Source organism: Condylura cristata, unplaced genomic scaffold, assembly GCF_000260355.1.
Source record: "Condylura cristata isolate star-nosed mole 26May11 unplaced genomic scaffold, ConCri1.0 scaffold00020, whole genome shotgun sequence".
NCBI lineage: Eukaryota > Metazoa > Chordata > Mammalia > Eulipotyphla > Talpidae > Condylura > Condylura cristata.
In genome coordinates this window covers 15987640-15996472 of record NW_004567121.1, presented here as the reverse complement: position 1 = coordinate 15996472, position 8833 = coordinate 15987640, and the positions used below count along the sequence as shown (strand labels likewise).

Below are 8833 nucleotides of genomic sequence, written 5' to 3'. Positions count from 1 at the left end.
TCATTTCTTCATTCCACCACCCATTTATTCAGTAGGTGTTATTGAAAGTTTAGTGTGTGCTAGATTCTGTAAACAAAACAAAGATGATCATGACTAACACTTTCACTTTATATGAGCTCCTCACTTCTCATGAGGGTTATTTCAGGGCGTTATCACTATTTGTATTTTGTCGCTGTTGGTAACTTTATTCATGAGAGAAAGAAACACTTGAAAAGGAACATGGTCAAAACTGATCAGCTATGGAGAATGACAGAAAAGACAGGGGAACCTGTCCTGCCTATACAGAGGTAATAAACTTGAGTACAATTTGAGGGGGAGGAGAAGGGGATCTGATTTGGAGCACACACACACACATATATATATATATATATGTGTATATATATATATATACACATATATGTAAAAATTAGGATTCTTTTGGCTAAAGTAAGATATAATTCAGCCCTAAGAGGCACATATAAAAAGGAAAATTATCATCTTACTTAATTCGGAGGCAGGATGGTTCCAGGGTGTTTAATTCAGTGACTTGACAGCATCACCAATGACTAAAGACTAATGCCCCAAGTTTCCTTTTGTGCATAATGTTTGTCTTTGTTCTCAAGCTTGTACCTTCAGTTCATAAGATGCTGTCACAGCTTTAAGCATCATATTCTTACAACAGAAAAATAGCTAAAATTTATGTAGCACTTTTGATACACCAAACACTGTTCTATGCACTTTAATTAATTCCTGTAGTTTTTATTTCAACCACATGAGTTGGTTTACAATCCCCATTTGACAGATAAGAAAAGTGAGGTACAAGGAGGTTAAGTAACTTGCTGAGAGCCACTTTACAAGTGAGTAGCATCCTGAGATACAACTGCAGGCATTCTGACTCCAAAAAGAAAGGATACTTTTCTCATGTTCTTTTGTAAAAGGAAACTAGAGCAGTTTACTTCCTGCATATTTATTTACCTTCAAGTATCATTAGCCTAATTTGCATCACAGGCTATAAGAACCACCCATATTCCTAAACCAACCACCCAAAAGAGGAAATGGTATCACAGAGAGTTTTAGACTGATCATAATTAATCTCAGGGGCTACAGCCTCCCCCAAAGTTTGCTCTCTCCCTTCAACTAAGTGAGGTTCCAGAGCAGGACACAAGATTGAAGGGGGAAGGCTGTGGGGAAGACAACCAACAGAGTCTGCCAAAGACTAACGTGCCCTGGGATACTGAAACCAACAAGTCCGATAGGCAGTTGGGTATATACATGAAAGGACTGGCTGGCCTGGTCAGCTCTGCACTTGGGGCTCACAAGCATTGAGGCACTAGTTGGAGTCATGAGAAAGGGACACACTTCTGAGGAAGAAGGTAGAGAAATCAGAGGTGAGAAACTGAACCTTAAAAAAGAAAATGGCTGAGAAAGTGGTTAAATTTATTTATTTATTTTTAAAGATTTATTTGTTTATCCATACAGAACAGGCACAGGCCAGGAGTGCTGGGGCAGTGAGAGGATTCACCAGAGACAGAATGGGAGAGCACAGGCAGATCAACAAAGTACACTATTGAGGGGAGCAGTGGAGGAGACAGGAGAGGTCTGTTGTGCCCTATGGATCAACTCAGGGGGTGGTGTGTGGAGGGGAGCTGTGGGGAGCTGTCCATCCCACACTGAAGCCCCTGCAGCCAACTTGCAGTGCTGTGTCCTAACCCTTTGCGCCATCAGGGAGGGTCCTAAATTTACATACTCAAAATCTTTATGACTGTTTAAGCTGTATGACTGATATATAGCGATATAATACTATGGCCTCTATTTTTGTGTTTCTGAAAATTTCTCTAATAAAAAAATGCTGGAAAAACAAAATAAAACCAACCTTGGAGACTGGGAGACTTTCTTATGAAAAAACTCCTACCCTTGGTTCTCCAACTCTCTGCAGCCTTCTTCCTTAACCGTTCCCCCAAGGCCTGGGCCCATTCCCATGTTTGAGTAAAGTTGTGGTCCCAGGCAGACATTGTGAGAAGTCTAGTTTGGCTTTTCAGTGGCTGTTTCTATTGCTGTTCTGCACTGGTTGTTCTATGTAAGTGGAATCTGTTACTTCTCCACCCAGTGCCATTCCTGCTCAGTCTCAATCTAAATTTCTCAACCCTGATCTCCAATCTTTCTGTGACTAAATCCTGATAAGATGCCTACTGCCTTACCAGCTTTCTAATTGCGAGCGCTCTACTACTTCCCAGGAATATAAGGTTTTTATTGAAAGGGCATTAAATGTAGATCTTCTTATGAAGCCTTTTAAACTAATAGCACTCAAGCTTTGCTTCCCTTTCACCATGAATTTTTCATTTGAGAATTTTCTTACAACTATGTTCTTGATTGCTTGTTTTTAGAATAATCAACCTGTGGCTTCACTGCTAAATTCATTTCATTGCTACCTGCTCATCCTGAATGTGAGCCTAGATTCTTATGATCAGCACACAGGCCCTGATTTAAAAGCAGGAGAAAAGGAATTTTCAGAAAGTTAACATGAAAGGACACCGTGAAGATATCTAAGGAAAATAAGGGGAAAGTAGCATCATGCTTCCTTCAGATCTTTAAAGCAAGAGAAAACCAACACATGGCATAAGCAAATGGCAATGCTATCTAGCAGCAGAGAATGAAGAGCTGACAGGAACATGTAGTTTATTGTAAAAAGAAAACAAGATAAAGCAAAGCAAATAAGTAGTGCAAATGAACTTGAGCACACATGTTAAACAGCTTAGCCCATTTTACAGAAGAACTAACTCCATTTTACAGAAAACACCTCAGAGACCTTACAGATTGGTGCAAGGTGTAGTAAATAGCAGTGCCCTGATGATACTCAAGCATATTCCAACATTTGTAGTTTTGCAGCATTTATAGAGTTGGTCTTCAAGTAAAAGTGTTTTTAATCATGATCCTAAGCTCATGTGCATCACATGCTACAACTCAAAGGAGAGTCTGGCTCTGAGGCAGTCAGCTTTGACCTCCAGAGGCTGTGGGATTGCATGCAGGATGGTGATAACTTGACCAACTTCCTGTCAAAGGAGGAAGTGTTTGGTGGTTAGGCCCAGCCTTGGCTGGGTGGCACGGAGGAAATGGAAAATATCCAGTGAACTACTTGAAATCCTCTAAAGTCAGTCCAATAAGTACTTATTGTATAGTCAATGTGTACAATGTACAACAAAAGAATTAATATACTAATTGAACTGGAGATTACTCTGTCAGAAGGGGTTTTTACTCTTTGTAGGTTTGGTTGTTTGGTAAAGCATCTCTTTGGTAAATCCTGTGTGTTCCATTTCTGAATAATGTTTTTCAATACAGAAAATATAAGTTCATAAGATTTCAAAGGAAATCAAACTATTGAAATAGTCTCAAACTTCTTTAAAAAGCAAATTTGTGATACAATAATATATCAATACAATAACATGGCACAGTGATATATGTTTACAAATGGTTTAAATAACAAAATCTAATGGTATGTCTAACAATTCCTGTAATTTCAGAATAGTGATGATTATAAAGTGGTATTTCTAGAGATGTGCAACAATGCTAATGTAATATGAAAATATCCCTAATTCTGTTGGTGATAAAAGTTACACGTATCAATAGGGCTACTGCCATTCATAAGAAAGAAATGCTAAATTTCAGAGGTCAAAAAACATAAATGTGTGAATTTTTTCCTGTCAAAGTTCATACACTTGTGAATTCAGTCCCTTTGACTTATTTGCATCTAAAGTTAAGAACGTCACCTCCTACGAGATGAGTGCATATGTGTGCTTGTGTGTGCATACCTGTGCTTGTATGCATATGCTTCAAAGAGGGAGGAATGGTGGAACATTACAGAAGTAATTAAGATACAAAGTTAAATATTGGTTAAATATGCTAGGATTGGAACAGAAAATGTCCCTAGAGAGATTCAATAGGAAAGTAAATCAGAAAAGGTTTAAAAGGGGTGAAAAGAGAAGAAAAGAGCGTACAGATAAGAAGCAGGCACTGTACCTAGTGGGTCATCATTTTCTTCCCATCCTCCTCCTCCACAGTTCACTAAACTGACTATAAAATTGGCTTATCTCTGAAGTGCCTTAGGTGAATATGATGTAGAATAGGTCTCAAAGAGTTTATTTTCAGAATTCCTTTGTAGTCTTACAAATCCAGAAGACCCCAAAGAACTTTCATTTCTGTAGTTTATAGCCATAAATTTTATTGCAGTAAAAATTAAAATTGAGAAATTCAAAAACATTTACTAATTTCTTACTTGATAATAAGAAACAATCTATATGTATCCATGTAAATAACATTTTTTTTGGAGAAGCATAACAATATTTTCCAAAACAGCAATAAAAAGATGAGTGAAATGTCTTATCTCTTTAACCTTAGTTTAATAGAAGATAGAGTCTATAACTGCTTTTGCATTCAATATGTTGCATTAGCACAGACTATGTAGCTTCTGGAAAACTCCACTCTGTTTTTTTTATAAAAGATTTATTTTATTTATGCATACAGAACAGAGGTACAGGCCAGAGGTGTGAGGGGTTAAATTCACCAAGGGTAGAATGGGAAGCAGAACAAGCAGATATACTGAAATACTCTGCTGAGGGAAGCAGTGGGTGGGTCAGGAGAGGCCTGCTGCGCCATGTGGGTCCCCTTCCTGGCCAGGGATCGAACTCCTGCTACAGTGACGTGATAGCTTCATAGTGCTGGACTTTAATCTGTTGCACCACCAGGAAGAGTCCTCCACTCTGTTCTTTTGAAAGAGTGAGAGTGAACTAGACAGGTCATATCTTAGTTTGCTTGTGAAAATATAGCTTATAGACTCTCAGAGATTCCCATACCATACTTTGCGAACTGTTGACTTAGGGAGATCTAATATTTCTGTTCTTTGTTTTATAACTTGAATTTTTTTTAATTAAAGAAAATGACTACTTTTATAACTAGAAGTAAATGGCCTCAATATTTAAACATGTGCTGGATTACTCTTGTCTCTCTAGATGTCCAGCTGTCCGTCCAGCTTTCTCCACCCTGCTCTATGACCTGCATGGATAACATCCACAGGCTTCCGTTGTGTGTTTGATCAATAGGTAGCATGGGCCAGAGATCCAAGGAAGGCAGGACAGTGAAGTTGGGGTATTTAATTCCCTAGTAGACGATGGCTAGAATTCTTGTCACAGAACCCTTTGCACATAACCTCTCTTTGCAGGTTTCTCCAGTTCTGTCCTATCCTCATCCCTGCAGGCAGAGGGGTATACAGAGTCTCCATGTTACTACTCCTAGGTGATTAAGAACTATGATTTCTCTCTGCCTGTACGTTTGGAAAAAGTCTGCTTAATATATTTTCCACCAAATTCCTCGTTAGAGTGCAACATCTATTTCTTGATGGTCTGTGACTAGAGCGCAATAATTTGCTGGAATAGCTCCCAGAACTCAGGAAAACACTTTGTTTACTATGATCAGTTTATAAAGGCTATATATATTATATATATTATAAAGGCTATAACTCAGGGATAGTTAGGTGGAAGGGCTGCGTAGGGAAAGGCAAGTGAGGAGCCTCTATCCCGTCTCTGGGCTCACCACCTGCCCAGAACCTTGATGTATTCACCAATCTAGGAGCTTGCCAAACATTTTTTCCCACATTATGCTTAGTATTATTTTCACTCTATATGTTGAAGATTGCTTTGTACTACTAAGAGTAATCTAAAGTTCTTCATCTGGCTCTGGAAGAAGATGTATGATCCCCATTTTATAGAAGAATTAAACAAGGTTCAGAAACCTTGATTTCTAGTTCAAGTCACACATCTAGTTAATGGCAGTGCCCACCAATCAACATTTAGGATACATTATGTGTTCATGATGGTATATACTAATTTTCCTTTTCAAATTGTGAATCTTGTTGGACCTCCTCTAGTGGTTTAGTATTTAGTTTACTTAAATAAACACACAATAAAGTTACCATAAGTATGTTTTAATCCTGTTATATTCTCAGCACCTACAGCAGTATTTAATAGATCATCTTTAGTGATGGAAAGAACGAATAATCTGTAGTTATAAGCTGCCTAAATGACTGTGCTTTGTATTAGTTTCTGGGTCAATCAAGAGAAACTGTGAAGGGAATCAAGCAGATCAAGAAGTTTCTCTGATGCCCTTCTACAGCTCTTAGATTCTCAAGACAGGAGTCTCCAGATCCCTACTTTTATATCTTTAAATTCCTATTTTGGAAACCAGGATCCCAGATTCTTTTCCCCCTACATAAGTTATATCAGTTGAAGAAGTATGATTTAAAGAAATGTACTCTATAAGTCAGTAAATAAATATTTCCTGTGAACTATATTATCTCATATTAATAATCAAGGAAACAAGGGGAAATGGGTCTGTTTTTTCTTATTTCTCCCAACATGCGAAAGTAGGGAACCGAATTGCACTTTACTGTTACTCCATTGTTTATGCTAGAAGATCTGGAACACTAGTGTTTATAAAAGAAAAAAGAATCCACCTGAGAAAAAAGGTCTTGACCTCAGAATACGGGATAACATAGGTGTGAGTAGTCTTAGGATTCTGCACCCCAGGTGGATGGCTTGTAAGAAACACCACCTCCTTACAAACTAGAGGAGTAAGTAAAAAAACTGAATTGCAAATGTTTATTTTTGCTACCCTCACTATGGCTGGGCCTTGTCCTGTTTCTAAATTTGTCCTGTCCAAAACACTGACAGTTCCTAAATTGAATAGTACTTTGTTAGATTAAGCTGTCTGCCCAAGCCATTTGAACTAAATTATAAGGCTTAAGTCCTCTTTCAGGGCATTTGAATAGGAAAAAAAAAAAAGTATCCTAAGGTTTAGAAGCTATTATACCTTCATTATTCTCGGATTTTTTGTTCTCTTTGAGGGTGGTGGTAGTAGATTTACCCTGGGGAATACTTTTTAGTTTAATTCAACTACTGGAGGAATCATGCCCACATTTCTTCATCCATCTTTTTACTCATTCATTCTAGGATGTCTTTGTGAAGCTTTCCTGGGTAAACTTACCCACAGGGAAGTTACTTTTAAGTCCCTTGCAGATTTAAATTATTGCTTTTTTTCATCTTTTTGTACCGGGACTGCCTTATTTTTGTATCGCTAGCTGTACAGTGTCTGGCAAATGGCAGGCAGTCAATAAAGGTGGAGTGAATGAAGGTCTAGAGACTAGAACTAGAGTTTTAAATATCAATGTTGACTAAATAAACCTCAAAGGCCGATGCTAGACAGTGCGCGTTCAGAAAAAAGAAAAATTATCTCTAACAGTACAAAATCCTGTCTTCAGATCATCTGTCCCATTTTTTCATGTCGCTTTAGGCATCTCCTGACACCCCAATTTCCCGCTAACTCATTCTCCTCTTCGCGGGACGGGTCAAGCAGGTATAGAAACTCTGCTGCTCTGATTGGTCAGCAATGACTTCATTGTTAGGGAACATCCGGGCTTTTCTCCTCCCCACCACACCTCCCACGAACCCTGCGCTCCGAGTTTCCCTCTCTCGCGTGCGCCCCACCCGCTGGATGAAGCAAAACAACCGCCTCTCCAGACCGCTTCTTATCCGGCCTCCGCCATCCCTACCGGCTCTATGGCTTAGAGAGGCATTTATACCCTCCAATGAGAGCCCAGCACGACTTTGTAAGCCAATCAGCAGTCTACTCCCTGCAATTCTGGGTGGGACTATGTCTCCACACCTATAACCCGACAACCCGTTGGCTCCTTTACGGCGCTTGTTTTACGCAAGGATCAGAGGTCAGAAATAAAAGGGCATGTTTCTCACCGAACGGAAAGGACCCGCGTATACGCGCTGAGTTTGACCGTTTTCGAAGACTTGGCCAATCGTTTTTCGGATACTCCCCCGCCTTTTGCGCGTTTATTTAAAAAAAGCCGGTGTGACGGACTTGGAAATTGGTTCGGTGACAGACACATAAAGAAAGCCAATGACTGAGGGTTCGAAGCACTTTTTGGGCCATTAGGGAAAGAGACTGTAGGTTCGGCCTTTGCGAGGCGGAGCGCAGGTGGGCGTTATTTGATTGACTGGGGCCTGTACTTATGGCTGGTAGGTGGGTTGGCCCCTGACGTCCCGATGGTTTAGCGGAGGCGGGGCTGAATGAAGTGAAAGGTAATGAAGGGCTGGGTCTGCCTTAGTGGGCGGTGTTTGATGGATAGTTGACCTTGCCAATTGAAGGTGGTCATGGATATCCAATGGGAACGCGGGAACTCAAGAGGCGGGGCACGGTGGGCGGGGAAAACGAGGTACGGAGGAGCGAGGGCAGCCGGACTGGGAAGGAGGGCAATGATCGACGGGCGGTCCAGCAAATCCCGTACAGCGAGAGGTCGCGCGGCGTCCCAATGGGTGGGGACGGGGGCGGGGCTCCACGAGGGGCGGGGAAGGACGGGGTGCGGGGAGGGGGTTGCAGAAGGAGCCGAGCGGCTGCTGCTCAATGGCGGAAAAGCCGCCGGTTCTCTGACCGCCCCGGCCCCCTAGCAGTTGCGGGGGAGTTTACTGCCGGCGCGGCTGGAGTCTCTGTTTCTCAGGGTTCGGTGGCTGGAAGATGCTCCAGAGAGACGGGGCTGCGGCGGAGGAGGTGGCGGCGGCCGAGTCGGCAACGGCGCTAGGGTGGAGAGAAGGCGGCAGCGGCGGCGGCGGCGGCGTGCGGGGCCCGACGGTGTAAACAGCCCCGGAGGCGGCGGAGGCGGTGGCCGAGACCCCGAGGGGAAAGCGGCGGCTGAGGCTGGTCGCGCCTCTGTTGAAGCCTGGGCGGAGTGCAGCGGGGGGCTCTGCGGCGGGCTCGAGCGGACACCCTAGACCTCGCCTCCCTCCCTCGCCCCAGGTAA

At 41.9% G+C, this 8833-nt stretch overlaps 1 protein-coding gene across 7 annotated transcripts in view; it reads left to right on the top strand.

Moving 5' to 3' along the window:
* The first annotated feature begins 8342 nt into the window (after positions 1–8342).
* The window catches only part of PPM1B (protein phosphatase, Mg2+/Mn2+ dependent, 1B), a 56120-nt gene continuing 55629 nt past the window's right edge, over positions 8343–8833 (top strand). For 4 of the 7 annotated variants that reach the window (XM_012727423.1, XM_012727426.1, XM_012727425.1 and 1 more), the window contains exon 1: positions 8404–8829. The gene's annotated coding sequence lies outside the window, so the exon portion shown is untranslated. Of the gene's footprint in view, positions 8830–8833 lie in introns of all 7 variants that reach the window. The other 3 variants (XM_004686244.2, XM_004686242.2, XM_004686243.2) reach the window with 2 other exon arrangements.